Source organism: Mya arenaria, chromosome 17 (genome assembly GCF_026914265.1).
Source record: "Mya arenaria isolate MELC-2E11 chromosome 17, ASM2691426v1".
Lineage (NCBI taxonomy): Eukaryota > Metazoa > Mollusca > Bivalvia > Myida > Myidae > Mya > Mya arenaria.
Genome location: NC_069138.1, coordinates 13666896 through 13680507, shown reverse-complemented (window position 1 = coordinate 13680507; position 13612 = coordinate 13666896).

Below are 13612 nucleotides of genomic sequence, written 5' to 3'. Positions count from 1 at the left end.
CGGGCCATATGTAACGGGGTACAGGAGATGTACGTATGACCACAGTCAGCCCGGGGACTCTTGCATGCCTAGAAATGGTCGCGTAAGTACTCAGGGCAATACTGGGTAAGAGAGGTCGCGCTGGGCTTAGCAGAACAGTTCCAAAGAGAAAGTGCTGGGCAAATGGGCACGGTACAAGCCGTGAGAGGCTGCCTAGGCAGGCAGAGACCCGGTTGGAACCCGGGTAGGTAGTATCTGGCCTTGGCCGGGTTGAAGTGCTACCGTCGAGGCGATTCGCCGGCGAGCAGTTGTCAATCTAGCGGATAATACGTTGAATTATTCAGTTTATCCGACTGGTGGTTACGGGCTTCATAGCCGAGACAATGTCCGGAGTGCTGGCTATGGCCTGCAAATAGAAAATCTGTTGGGTTTTTTAAATACCATAACCCGAACCACATTTTGGTGGTACATGGGCCTGATTGGAACCACAACCTACGTGTTATTGTACCCCTAGGGGACCTGTTTTCAATTTTTCCAAAAGCAGCCCCGATAAGGCGAGAAGCACTGTACAAGCCGTGAGAGGCAGGCAGAGACCCGGTTGGAACCCGGGTAGGTAGTATCTGGCTTTGGCCGGGTTGAATTGCTACCGTCGCGGCGATTCGCCGTCGAGCCGGCAGGCGGGCAGGCAGTTGTCAATCTAGCGGATAATACGTTGAATTATTCAGTTTATCCGACTGGTGGTTACGGGCTTCATAGCCGAGAGGATGTCCCGGGTGCTGGCTTATGGCCTGCACAAAGAAAATATGTTGTTGTTTTTTTAAAATAACGTAACCCGACCCACATTTTGGTGGTACATATGCCTGGTTGGAACCACAACCAACGTGCTATTCTATCCTTAAAGGGTATGTTTTCAATTTTTCAAAAAGCATAACCGAGCAGAAGCGCTGTTTAAGCCGAGAGAGGCAGGCCGGTAGGCCGGCAGGCAGGCAGGCCGGCAGACCAGGGACGTGGTATTGTGCAAGACTGGTGTTAAGATTGATGTGACATTTCGAAAGGCAGGCAGGCAGTGTGTTTGTGCACGCGCGGCCGTGATTGTAAAAGGACGACGGGGTAATGTGCAAGACTGGTGTTGAATTCAAAAAGCAGAACCGAGCAGAAGCGCTGCTTATGCCGAAAGAGGCAGGCCGGTAGGCCGGCAAGCCGGCAGGCAGACCAAGGACGTGGTATTGTGCAAGGCTGGTGTTAAGATTGCTGTGACATTTTGAAAGGCAGGCAGGCAGTGTTTTGGGCCCAAGCGGCCGTGATTGTAAAAGGGCGACGGGGTAATGTGCAAGACTGGTGTTGAATTCAAAAAGCAGAACCGAGCAGAAGCGCTGCTTATGCCGAAAGAGGCAGGCCGGTAGGCCGGCAAGCCGGCAGGCAGACCAGGGACGTGGTATTGTGCAAGACTGGTGTTAAGATTGCTGTGACATTTTGATAGGCAGGCAGGCGGGCAGTGTGTTCGTGCGCGCGCGGCCGTGATTGTAAAAGGGCGACGGGGTAAAAGTTTGCATTGGGCGCGAAAGAAGAGGGCGGGAGGTGTGAATGCAATCCGATTATTTTCTAACGCTGACAAAATCTCAGGCAGAAAGATGCAACTTCTTTCATTAATACATTTACTTCAGCAAGTTAGTAAATCGAGGGTCATCAGTCAAGTGTCCACATTATAAGCAAACAACCTGTGCAGCCGGCGCCTCGTGCAGGCTACCCTCAAAACCGGCCATGTTAGTATTAAAAGCATGCTTCATTAAAACATAAACATTATTGCAACAAAAGTTAGCGTGTAAATGAATGCCCGATAAGGCCTTGGACTATCTTGACGTTCTTGTGGCTGTAGTGTTGAGGGTCTTTGCTCGCGAGTACCGTAATGCGTTATGAGTCGAAGTAATAGTGATTAGTAAGATCCCCGTGATTAAGGCTCAGCAAATCGCAGGCAGGCAGGCAGGCAGGCAGGGGGTGGCCTGGGTAACATTTGGCCGGTGTGGTAAAGTTCGGTGTTGAGTCGTGGCCAGCTATTTCGGCGGGCGTGCTGCTTAGCACCCATACAGACGAGGGCGCTTTATGCAGGCAGAAAGAAGTGTTTGTTACTATGCAGGGTTAGGGTGTGTAGAAATCGCATGCTTGGCTTAAAGGTGTGCATTGAACGCAAACAGAAGTGAACATGCAGCTGAAATTGACAAACATAACAATGAGTTGAGATCGGGCGTTGTTGATCCTCATCTTTGCGTAGTCGCTTTACATCCAGGACATCTGGTCCGAGGATGCGTCCTTGTGGCACCCGTAGTCAAACGTTAATTCAGTGCCAGATTTCAAGTCGGAGTTCGCTACAAACATAACCACTAATTTACCTTTGTGAAGGTAACGCTTAAGGCGTGTATTGGGCTTCTTTCTATCGTGGTTCAACATCGCGCCTTTCAGAATCTTTACGTCGTGACAAGGGCAGCCATTCACAGCGTCAATGTAAAATTTCTGCTCGTTAACATTTACGGCCACCATGTAGCGGTTGTCCTCGCGATCCTTGTACTCTATGTCATAACGCCGCTTACCTTCCTCATAACTTAATAACTCACCGTGATAGTCGCAGATGTAAGCGCCCTTCTCTACATCCCTTTTCAAAATAGCGACTTTTCCTTTGCAAGTGGTTTCCGCAATAATGACATTAGGCCAGTGTTGCTTCTCCACATGCTTGATGAGGACCTCTGGAAGGACGGGCAGCTTGATCTTGTCGAGTGCCGTAGTAGCGGGAGCTCGTTTCTGTACTGCTTTTGTTTTTATATTCCTCTGAAGCAACTCGACGAGCTTGTCGAACGACTTTTTACTAAACCAATCCTTACCATCCAAGAACGTCTTGGCTGCCGCATTAACCTTGCTGGCATCATTCAGCCTAATAAGTTCTGCGAGACCTGCCTCCGCTCGCTTTGTTTGCCGCGTGTAGTCGCAAAGCGACCTGAACTTCTTAAGCAGCTTGTCTTTCTCCTCGGTATTTCGCCAGGTTAGACACAGTTCCGGCCTGGCACTAATAGCATTAAAGAATTCCACCTTGGACGGTACCTTACCTTCTGTGTGCCACACCGAGCCAAGGGAATCTCTTATGCACTCCAGTCGTTTCTTGTCGTCCCATCGGCGGGGGTCCTCACACGAACCGCTGCTACTATGACTGCTAGTAACCGAGCAGGTCGACGGAGCCGGTCTTTCAGTCCTAGTATCTGGAACATGACTTGGGCCCGGAACAGGTACCTCGGCCGCTACGGTTTGGCCCGCACGCGAAACCTCGGTGGCTGGGTCAGCTTCTCTACTTCGGCGGTAGAGTGGCTCCAACTTTTCTTTCAGCGGGCCAAGCGCGACCAAGTCTCTCGGGAATAGGTATTTGAGTAAGTTGACGTACTGGTCAAGTTCTGAATCCTCCGGTGTTTCATGTTTGATGCTCGTGATTGCATCATACTCGCAAAGAACCGACGACTGTGCGTTCGGTGAACATTTCTTCAGCAGTTGTCCGAGCACAGGTATTCCTAAACGATGCGGTATTGCTTGCGAGTGTCCCCGCAGATAGTGACGGGCAGCCGTGCCCTCAGAGTGTGTGAGCATCCCGTGCAGAATACATTGCTCGTCCTTTGGGAGATGAACTTTGGAGACTGTTTTGATAATTTTACGCCAGTAGTTGTGGTTGATTTTCATAGAGTACTTGGCCACGTAGCGTTCTAGAAGGTTACTGACGTTGTGTATTTGCTTTCCGTGCGACGAAAGAGCCACTGCCTGTGTGCTTTCGACTGTGGTTGTTTGCGTACGAGCTGCACATACCGTTGCAACATACTGAAGGTCTCGGTATTATAGAAGATGAACGCAAGATACTGAGAACCCGTCTTATGCTCAGAGGAGGGCAGGGAGTAAATCTGCTGCCGGCCATCACTGAGGGGATGTTTCTCGGCGCTCAAGAAGCTTTCCATTGTCATGCATTGGAAGACCATAGGCCTGTTACCAATGACCATGCTATGAAATGCAAAGAAACCGTTGACCTCCGTGATTTCAATTATATTTAGCTTTTGGGTTTCGGCTTTAATCAAGTGTTTTTCAACGCTCTTCTTCGCCCTTTCCAGGGCTGCGAAGACATCGTTGAATTTCTGCTGGTATAAACTCAAGTCGGTGAATACCTCGGCCTGCGCGCGTCTCGATTTTTCGCTTTGGATTCGTTTCGCGTTCGCCTTTGCCTGCTCGCCTAGAGTTGTGTCTAGGGCACTTAGCCGATTGAGGGCATTTCGGTCGTTGTAAGTGTAGTCTTCATCCTTTTGCGCTACACTTCGAAGGTGCTTCAAAACTTTGATGTAGTTGGCGATAGTCGATGGCATCAGTTGTATGTCGTCTCGGAGGACGAGAAACAGTCCCTCAACGCCAGCTGCCGTCATGTACCTCCAGTTGAATTCATTCACATCTTTCGATGGTGTTAAGAACTTGAAAATTTTGCAGGCGATCGAGATTTGGTTGGTTATTGGATTCGAGGGCTTCTTAGCCCCGTTGCCCAGGGAATAGTAATGTTGCTGTACGGCCTTCACGTATTTGTTGCAGCGCTCTAGGTACACGCGTTCTTCTCTGGAAACATACATGCCCTTGGCTGAAAATCTATCGTCATAATGTGCCTTGGACGTTGCTTCTCCTTCGATGCATGGCTTAACATCTTCAGAGCAGCTAGAGGCGTCTTCGTCTTTGCCTGCATCAGACTCCGAGTCCGACAAAATCACGCGCCTAACGACGCGCTTTTTCGGCCTAACCTCCTCTTCATCGCTTTGCAACGGCGAACGGTTGGTCTTCTCCTTTGACTGAAGGCGCGGGCTCTTTCGGCATGCGCCTTGCGTCTGCGGGGCTACGGTCTCCTCTGTACCTGGGTTCAGCGGAAGGAATCTTGACACAAGACATTCTGCTGGCTCTCGACGCGGCAGAGGGGCCGGGATTGTCCCGTCGCTCTGCTCCGAAGGTTCACCTTCGGAGCAGTTGGACGTTTCACTCTCGTCGTGCAGAGGTAAAGGAAGACAGTCCGTAGCTGGCCCGTCGCTCTGCACAGAAGATACATCTTCCGAGCAGTTAGACGTTTCGCTTTCTTCGTTCGGTGGCACGGGAAGGGAGACTGAAATTTGCCCGTCGTTCTGCTCTGAAGATGCATCTTCGGAGCAGTTGGACGTTTCACTTTCGTCGTGCATCGGTAGCATCGGTAAGGGATGGGAGACCGGAGCTGGCCCGTCGCTCTGCGCAGAAGAAACATCTTCCGAACAGTTTGTCGTTTCAGTTGGCTTCGCTCTCAATTTTGGAGCAGGCAGCGTCTTTGTGCTAGTAACTCTGTCGTTTGCATATGCTCCCGACCGAGTAACATTTACCGCTGGTCTGAGCGACCTGATGAGAACAGCCGCCACGCCGGGCTTTGGGACAGCAGTTGACATCGCTTTGCCTTTATACCTCGGTAAAGGGGTCTGGTCATCAGGGTCTGCGAGCTGTGGCGGCTCTAAGGTACGATCGGCTGTCCACTCGTCAATGTCTTGCATGGTCACATGCTGCACCCTTTCGAAGTCGTGTGGGAGCCACACAGGGACGGATAGCTCTACCAAGACCCGGGCAATATCAAGGTAGCTGGTAGGGAAGCGGCTTTTCATGTGCGAAAGATTACAAGACATTTGCCCGGCCTCAAACGCACGCTCACTTTCCCCATTACGTATAACTACCAGATCTCCAACAGACACCGATTTCGCGTGGGCTCTCTTAAGGTGATCACAAATATCATTCCTCCTACACCGGCAGAACGGGCAGGACCTCCATTTCCTTATCAAAGTAAAGTCGGGTTTAATATTTTGGCTTTTAAACGGATAGCGTATAGGCAGGCAAATTAATATTCAATAAATAATATAGAAGTGTAGTGAGTTGTATCATTGAACTTGGTATCCCCGCTTCAACGGGTATGGAGGGAAAGGAGACATATTGATACAGTCATACATACACAAGTTTGACAAGTGGAGGTACTTACTTCTCGTATACGCCGCCAACTCCCTTTCCAGACATAATCCAGTTATTTAATTAACACTGCAAAAATAGGTAACACAAAAAAATCCAAGTATTTTTCACACGTTATTTTATCAATAAGAAATAGTAACTCGAAAATGTCTATCAACTATTACACAATAATCCAAAGTTGCAACACTATAGCATTGCCGATATATATCAGAAGACTGACTGAAAGACATCGATAAAAAAACAGGCATATATACGCAGAAAGTGGTACTAAGGCAGGTGACATCTATCAACCTGGTTTATTGCGGGAAGGGACTGTGTACTTAAAGGATGGATACTTGTCAAGTGTCACCCGGCGTTTAGGGACATCTTTAATTATTGTCCAGGTGTCAAACGGAATTAAGGGACATCTTTAATGATGGCGCGATTCGCACCTCGGCTGAAATTCGCGCCCACTGCATTTCTCGCCCGATGAGTTTGTTAGGTAGCATACAGTCCCGGCAGTCGAACAACAAGTCCAGCCGCGTATAATATGCACTATTTAATCATTTTCTATTTACCCAAAATAATCCGACATCGGAGTCATGGCGGATAGCCCGTCGGAATAAATCTGACTTGCTCGACAAACTTGCAAACACCCAGCAAATGAGTTGAAATTTCGTATGCGAAGTTATATTAGGGTACCCTGTGTGAACGAAGTTTAAAGAAAAAAATCTTAATTTTTGACGAAGTTGCAAATTCTGAAGAAGTGTATAATTATGCTCTTTTTCCGCTTTAGTCTCCCACGGACATCGTTAAGGTAAAAATAAAAAAATAAATTTTCTACAAAGGTTCCAAACACTCGAAGACGTATAAATAAGGTAAATTAGCCGAGAAATAAAAATGATTTTTAGTATCAACCCCAAGCCGATCCCGAGGGAACACCTAATTGGCTTAATTATTAAGAATTCCAATCTTCGCGGTTGTTTAAAGGTCTGCCTACTGCCACTCATACGATACACACTCCCTGCGCAGATTTTGCGTTGACAATGTGACAGCCAATGAGGTAGTATTCTAAGACAGTAAGATGACCTAAATTAATATATTAAGGATCAAGAGGGGATCATTCGCTACTCTCTCTCTGACCATTCTTGACCATTTAGATATTACATCTAAATGTTTCCTATTAATAGCTACGTGGTCTCAAATTCTCCAGACTCAAAATATTGCTAATATTGTTATATAAAAACTAAGATTTTTTTTTTGCATAATCCCATATTGCACCCATTTAACCCATTTTTGGCATTACACATGGCACAGTAACAGCAAATATATTGTATATTCACATGAGCTGAACGCCATGAAGTAAATTACAATATCAAACAAATAGTTCAAACAAAAAGAGCAAGAAAGCAATGTAGTGGATGAAAAAACAAATAATAATTATTAGTTTTATTATATTTTAGATAAACTTTGACAGATTATTCAGAGATTAACTTTTTTTTCAGATTACAAAAGTTTTGTTTTGTATGCTACATGTAATAATATTATTTTTATGATTTGGTGGCATTTTCTGAATATTTTATCATATATGTAATTTAAATATTCCTTGATAAATATTATAAAAAATATAAAACATTATTGAACGATTTCTGATTTAAAACGCATCCAAATTAATGTTAACTTCTGAGAGGTTACATATTTTACAGCCCTGGTGTAACCATAAAAGTTTATATATAAATTTGTACAGGAACAATTACATTTTTTACCGTACTGGCTTAATTGAACATTATGTTAATGCCAAAATAATTTTTAACTTTTAGCCAAGGCTAAGTTTTAAGACAACAATAAAATAAAAGATGATTTCAGCGCAATTTTGAACCTACATGTAGCCTTTTTGAAACAACATTTCTCCTAACAGACCCCTTTAAGAGACAATCTCAACAAACAATTGTTATTGTCCCTGGGGTTTCTTTCATTTAAGAATCTCAACCCAAACTTAAATACATGTGTTTAAATGTCACAAGTTGATTTTCCTTAATTTTGGGTCCATCTTTTCTACTGGCTCAAGCATGCATTTATAATTAGTACTGGCTCAAGTTTGGGTCATCTTTAATACTGATTGAAGTTTGGGTGTATCTTTAATACTGGCTCTTGTTTGGGTTCATCATTTATACGGCTCAAGTTTTGGAGTCATCTTTTATACTGGCTCAAGTTTGGGTTTATTTATAATGGCTCTAGTTTGGGTTCATCCTTTTTACTTGCTTAATTTTGGGTTCATCTTTTATACTGGCTCAAGTAATAGGCTCATCCTTAATACTGGCTCAAGTTTGGGTTCATCTTTATTACTGGCTCAAGTTTGGGTTTATCTTTAATACTGATTCAAGTTTGAGTTAATCTTTAGTACCGGCTCAAATTTGGGTCATCTTTAATATTGACTCAAGTTTAGGTCATCTCCAATACTGGCTCAAGTTTGGGTTAATATTTTGTTACTGGCTCAAGTTCGGGTCATCTTTACACTGGCTTAAGTTTGGGTTCATTTTTAATAATGGCAAGTTTGGGTTTATCTTAAATACTGGTTCAAGTTTGGGTTAATCTTTAATACTTGCTCAAGTTTGGGTCATCTTTAATATTGACTCAAGTTTAGGTCATATCTGATACTGGCTCAATTTTGGTTTCATCTTATAAGCTGGCTCAAATATGGGACATCTTTAATACTGGCTCAAGTTTGGGTTCATCTTAAGTACTGGCTCAAATTGGGGTTCATCTTAAGTACTGGCTCAAGTTTGGGTTCATCTTAAGTACAGTGGCTCCATACTGGCTCAAGTTTGGGCTCATCTTTAATACTGGCTCAAGTTTGGGTTCATCTTTTATACTGGCTCAATTTTGGGTTCATCTTTAATACTGGCTAAAGTTTGGGTTAATTTTTAGAACTGGCTCAAGTTCATTTTGTAGCCAGATATTGAAAATATTACCAAAAGATAATTTCAATATACGACTCATATCCACTGAGTTATTTGTCCTAATCTATTATGTGTTAAATATGTACAATATTTACAAATGCACTTTGGAGTTTTTCTATTATCTTCCAGAAGTCAAAAGTTGAAAATAAACCAAGTAAGCTATTGTACTAAAATAGGATATGCCCTTGATCTTTTATTGAAATAAGGTTAAATACCCCATAAAGAATGTTTATAATGGTTTAAATTGAGTTAATATTTACAAATATTTTCACACTTGAGTGTAAATTAAAACTTATAAGGTTAAAGATTAGATATCAGTTTATAACTGACCAGTTATCAAATATAGAGGTGGTAAGGTGGTTGGACTTTTTGTTTATATAAGGTATTAGAACCACAAATATGTGAATTGTAGGTGCTTTGTGACCCAATATTCTTGCGTATCATTTGAAAGGGGTTTATGCGCAAAATGGGACACTTGCGTATCATTTGAAAGGGGTTTAATAAATGCGCAAAATGGGACATGTTAAACATTACATAAAATGTAATGTAACAAACACGCTTTTATGGCCTTTGAAAAAAGCAAATGGTAAATTTCATGTTTGATTTGATTTGGAATAAAGAGCTGAATATCAAAAAGTACTATAACTTTATATTCAATTATGATTTAGTAATTAAACTACTTTTAAAGTGACGCTTTTATTCAAAATCAATGCATACACATGCATAAAAAACATACATTTTGAATGATAAACCTTTGACAACTTACTAAATAATGCATTTATGGACACTATTAATTACTGATAAGAAGATTGTAACAGTGTGTTTATTAGGTGAAAACGCAAAAATATTAAATGATTGGTGAGTGCTAAAATATTTACTGCGATCTACTATCGTCTCATAAGGTGAAAATACCTTGTTTTCTGCACCTTCCTTTCAAATTAAATTCGATATCCTTCATAAAAACCATTATTTTTTACATGTATTCATCCTTTTCGGTATATTAAAACAATTGTATTAATAGTTGGTAAATCTTATTTGGGAGTAAGAGGGCATCTTTAAGTTATCAGCAAGCAAATTGCAGTACCGTCTCATATTATACAATTACATGGAACCACACTACAGCGATATTTAAAGCTGCACTCTCACAGATATACGATTTTTACCACTTTTTATATTTTTTATCTTGCAAAGAACAAATTTTTGCGTAAATATCTGCAAACCAACGATAAAAGATTGCTGACAAAAAATTAGATCGTATATTTTCATATTTCCGTTTGAAAATGTTTTATGTATTAACGGTTTAAGAAAAATGCATAAAACTTCACTTTTTAGCTCAGATTTAAAAATCTGCGATCTAATTTTTGTCAGCAGTCTTATATAACTGGTTTCTATGGATTTTCGCAAAACTTTGCTTGTTCCAAGACAAAAAATAAACAAAATTGTCAAAATGTTTAATCTGTGAGAGTGCAGCTTTAACATTATGGTAAATAGAGCTATCAGAGAACTGGTATATTTGTGGGCCAGATTCCTTCAGTCAATGTTTACCAAGGGCACACATTTTTTCAGTATTGAAATGAAAATAAATTGTCCGTACTAGCACGCACTAACCTTTAAAATGAATACTAAACTTAAATTTGGCTATAACAAATCTATTGTTTTTCCGAAATCTTCTTAAAGGCCGATTTGACACTCTCCATCAAAGTTGTTTTTCAAAAAAAATTTCAAGTCACTTAAAAAGCTGATATGAGACTTCTTTGTCCTAGTTCACTTAAAAGGCCAATCTGAGATTTCTTTGTCAAAGTTCACTTTAAATGCCAATCGAAGACTTCTTTGTCTAAGTTCTTTTTAAAGACCAATCTGAGACTTCTTTGTCTAAGTTCTTTTTAAAGACCAATCTGAGACTTCTTTGTCTAAGTTCTTTTTAAAGACCAATCTGAGACTTCTTTGTCTAAGTTCTTTTTAAAGACCAATCTGAGACTTCTTTGTCCAAGTTCTTTTTAAAGACCAATCTGAGACTTCTTTGTCTAAGTTCTTTTTAAAGACCAATCTGAGACTTCTTTGTCCAAGTTCTTTTTAAAGACCAATCTGAGACTTCTTTGTCCAAGTTCTTTTTAAAGGCAAATCTGAGACTTCTTTGTCCAAGTTCTTTTTAAAGACCAATCTGAGACTTCTTTGTCTAAGTTCTTTTTAAAGACCAATCTGAGACTTCTTTGTCCAAGTTCTTTTTAAAGGCAAATCTGAGACTTCTTTGTCCAAGTTCTTTTTAAAGACAAATCTGAGATTTTTTTGTCCACGTTCTTTTTAAAGGTCGATCTGAGACTTCTTTGTCCAAGTTTTTTTAAAGACCAATCTGAGACTTCTTTGTCAATTTTATTTTTAAAAGTCGATGTGAGACTCTTTGTCCAAGTTCTTATTTAACAGCCAATCTTAGACTCTTTTGTTCAAGTTCTTAATACAGGCTAATCGGAGACTTCTATGTCCCAGTCAGCTCTAAATATCAATCTGAGACCTCTTTGTCGAAGTTCACTTCCAAGGCCAATCTGGACTTCTTCGTCAAGGTTCTGAGGATGATCTGAGACTTGTTTTCCCAAGTTCAAAAGGCCAATCTGAGACCTTTTTTTATCCGATTTCACTTTAAAAGTCAACCTGAAACTTCTTTGTCCAAGTTCATTTTAAAAGCCAATCTGAGACGTCTTTGTCCAAGTTCATTTAAAGGTCAATATGAGACTTCTTTGTCCTATTTCTTTTTCAGGGCCATATATTTAGTCTTTGTGTAAGTTCTTTTTAAAGGCCAATCTAAGATGTCTTTGTCTAAGTACGTTTTCAATGCCAAATTACACTTGTTTGTCCAAGTTCACTTGATAGGCAAATCAGTGACTTCTTTGTCCAAGTTCACTTTCAAGGCCAATTAAAGACGTCTTTGTTTAAGAAGGTATTCAATACCAATCTTGTATTGTCCAAGTTCTCTTGATAGGCAAATCTGGTACTTCCACGTCACACGTCTCTTTGTCAAAAGGTTAATCTGAGATTTATTTGTCAAAGATTGTTTTCAGATTCAATCTGAGACTTCTTTGTCCAAGTCCACTTGGTAGGCCAATCTAGGACTTCTTTGACCAAGTTCACTTTTAATGCAAATCGGAGACTTCTTTGTCCAAGTTCACTTTAAAAGCCAATCTAGGATTTCTTTGTCCAATTTCTTTTTAAAGGCCAACCTGAGACTTTGTCCAAGTTCACTTTAAAGGTCAATCTGAGACTTCTTTGTCCAAGTTCACTTTAAAGGTCAATCTGAGACTTCTTTTTCCAAGTTCACGTATAAAGCCAATCTGAGACTTCTTTGTCCTAGTTCACTTTAAAGGCCAATCTGAGACTTCTTTGTCCTAGTTTACTTTAAAGGCCAATCTGAGACTTCTTTGTCCTAGTTCACTTTAAAGGCCAATCTGAGACTTCTTTGTCCTAGTTTACTTTAAAGGCCAATCTGAGACTTCTTTGTCCTAGTTCACTTTAAAGGCCAATCTGAGACTTCTTTGTCCTAGTTCACTTTAAAGGCCAATCTGAGACGCCTCTGTCCAAGTTTTTTTGTTATTTTTTTGTCCAAGTCCTTTTTATAGATCGATCTGAAACCTCTTTGTCCTAGTTCACTTTAAAGGCCAATCTGAGACTTGTTTGTTCAAGTTCACTTTAAAGGCAAATCTGTGACTTCTTTGTCCAACGTTTTTTAAGGTCAATTTGGGACTCCTTTCAGAAGGTGTTTTTTTTTCAAATATCATAATTATTAAAATCCAATTCAAAATATGTTAAAGGCCAAAGTCGCTTTGTAAAAGGTCAGTTGCTGATAAAAAAAAAACTGTTCAAACTATCATACGCATTATAAAAAACATAAATTATTTAGAATATTTTATAAAACAAATCAAGTGTTCTGAAGACTTGCAAGGAATTACCTCATGGCATTATGCATCACCTATCGTGCCAATGGAAGTAAGGCCGTGTTTAGATATGGATTTAAAGGCTTAATGTTTGTTTAAAATAATGACGAAGAGAAACGCTATTTGTGTATATATTTAGAGATAATTAAAATCCATGTTTACTCGAAGAAAAGCAGGTTAATTCCATTCTGCCCCCATATATTGTTACGATAGCAGATAAATGTCTGATACTTCAGTTTTACCAGGATCGTGAATAATTAATTGAGTAAACCGAAACTTGGCGATCAAGGTGAAATATTGGAACCTGAGCGTCTGCATATATTACTGTCGATTTATTCCGTTCAATGTGAAGTGAAAGTCAGTCTTTAAGATTTGATTTGTATTCAATAGAGTTATCTAACAAGTCATCGGTGTTGTTTTGTAAAAAAGTGAGCTCAATTTACGTAATACGCAGTTATAAATACAAGGATTTGTACGAATGAAAGTTGATCAACTGTTATCAATAATTTAAAGGTCGAGTCATTTAATATACGGAAATATATGTTCTATGAAAGACGATTTTGCCTTAAAGGATTGCTATATTTTAGAGATTTATCGCAGATAGCTGTTATTCCGAAAGAACATGATAAAATCCACGAAACTGGATCTACGTTTTGTGTCAATTCACGTGAACAAGGTTATCTTGCTAAAGAAATTTGAGAACGTTTTGTTTCAAAATGTAACATATAGCCTTTTTGAAAC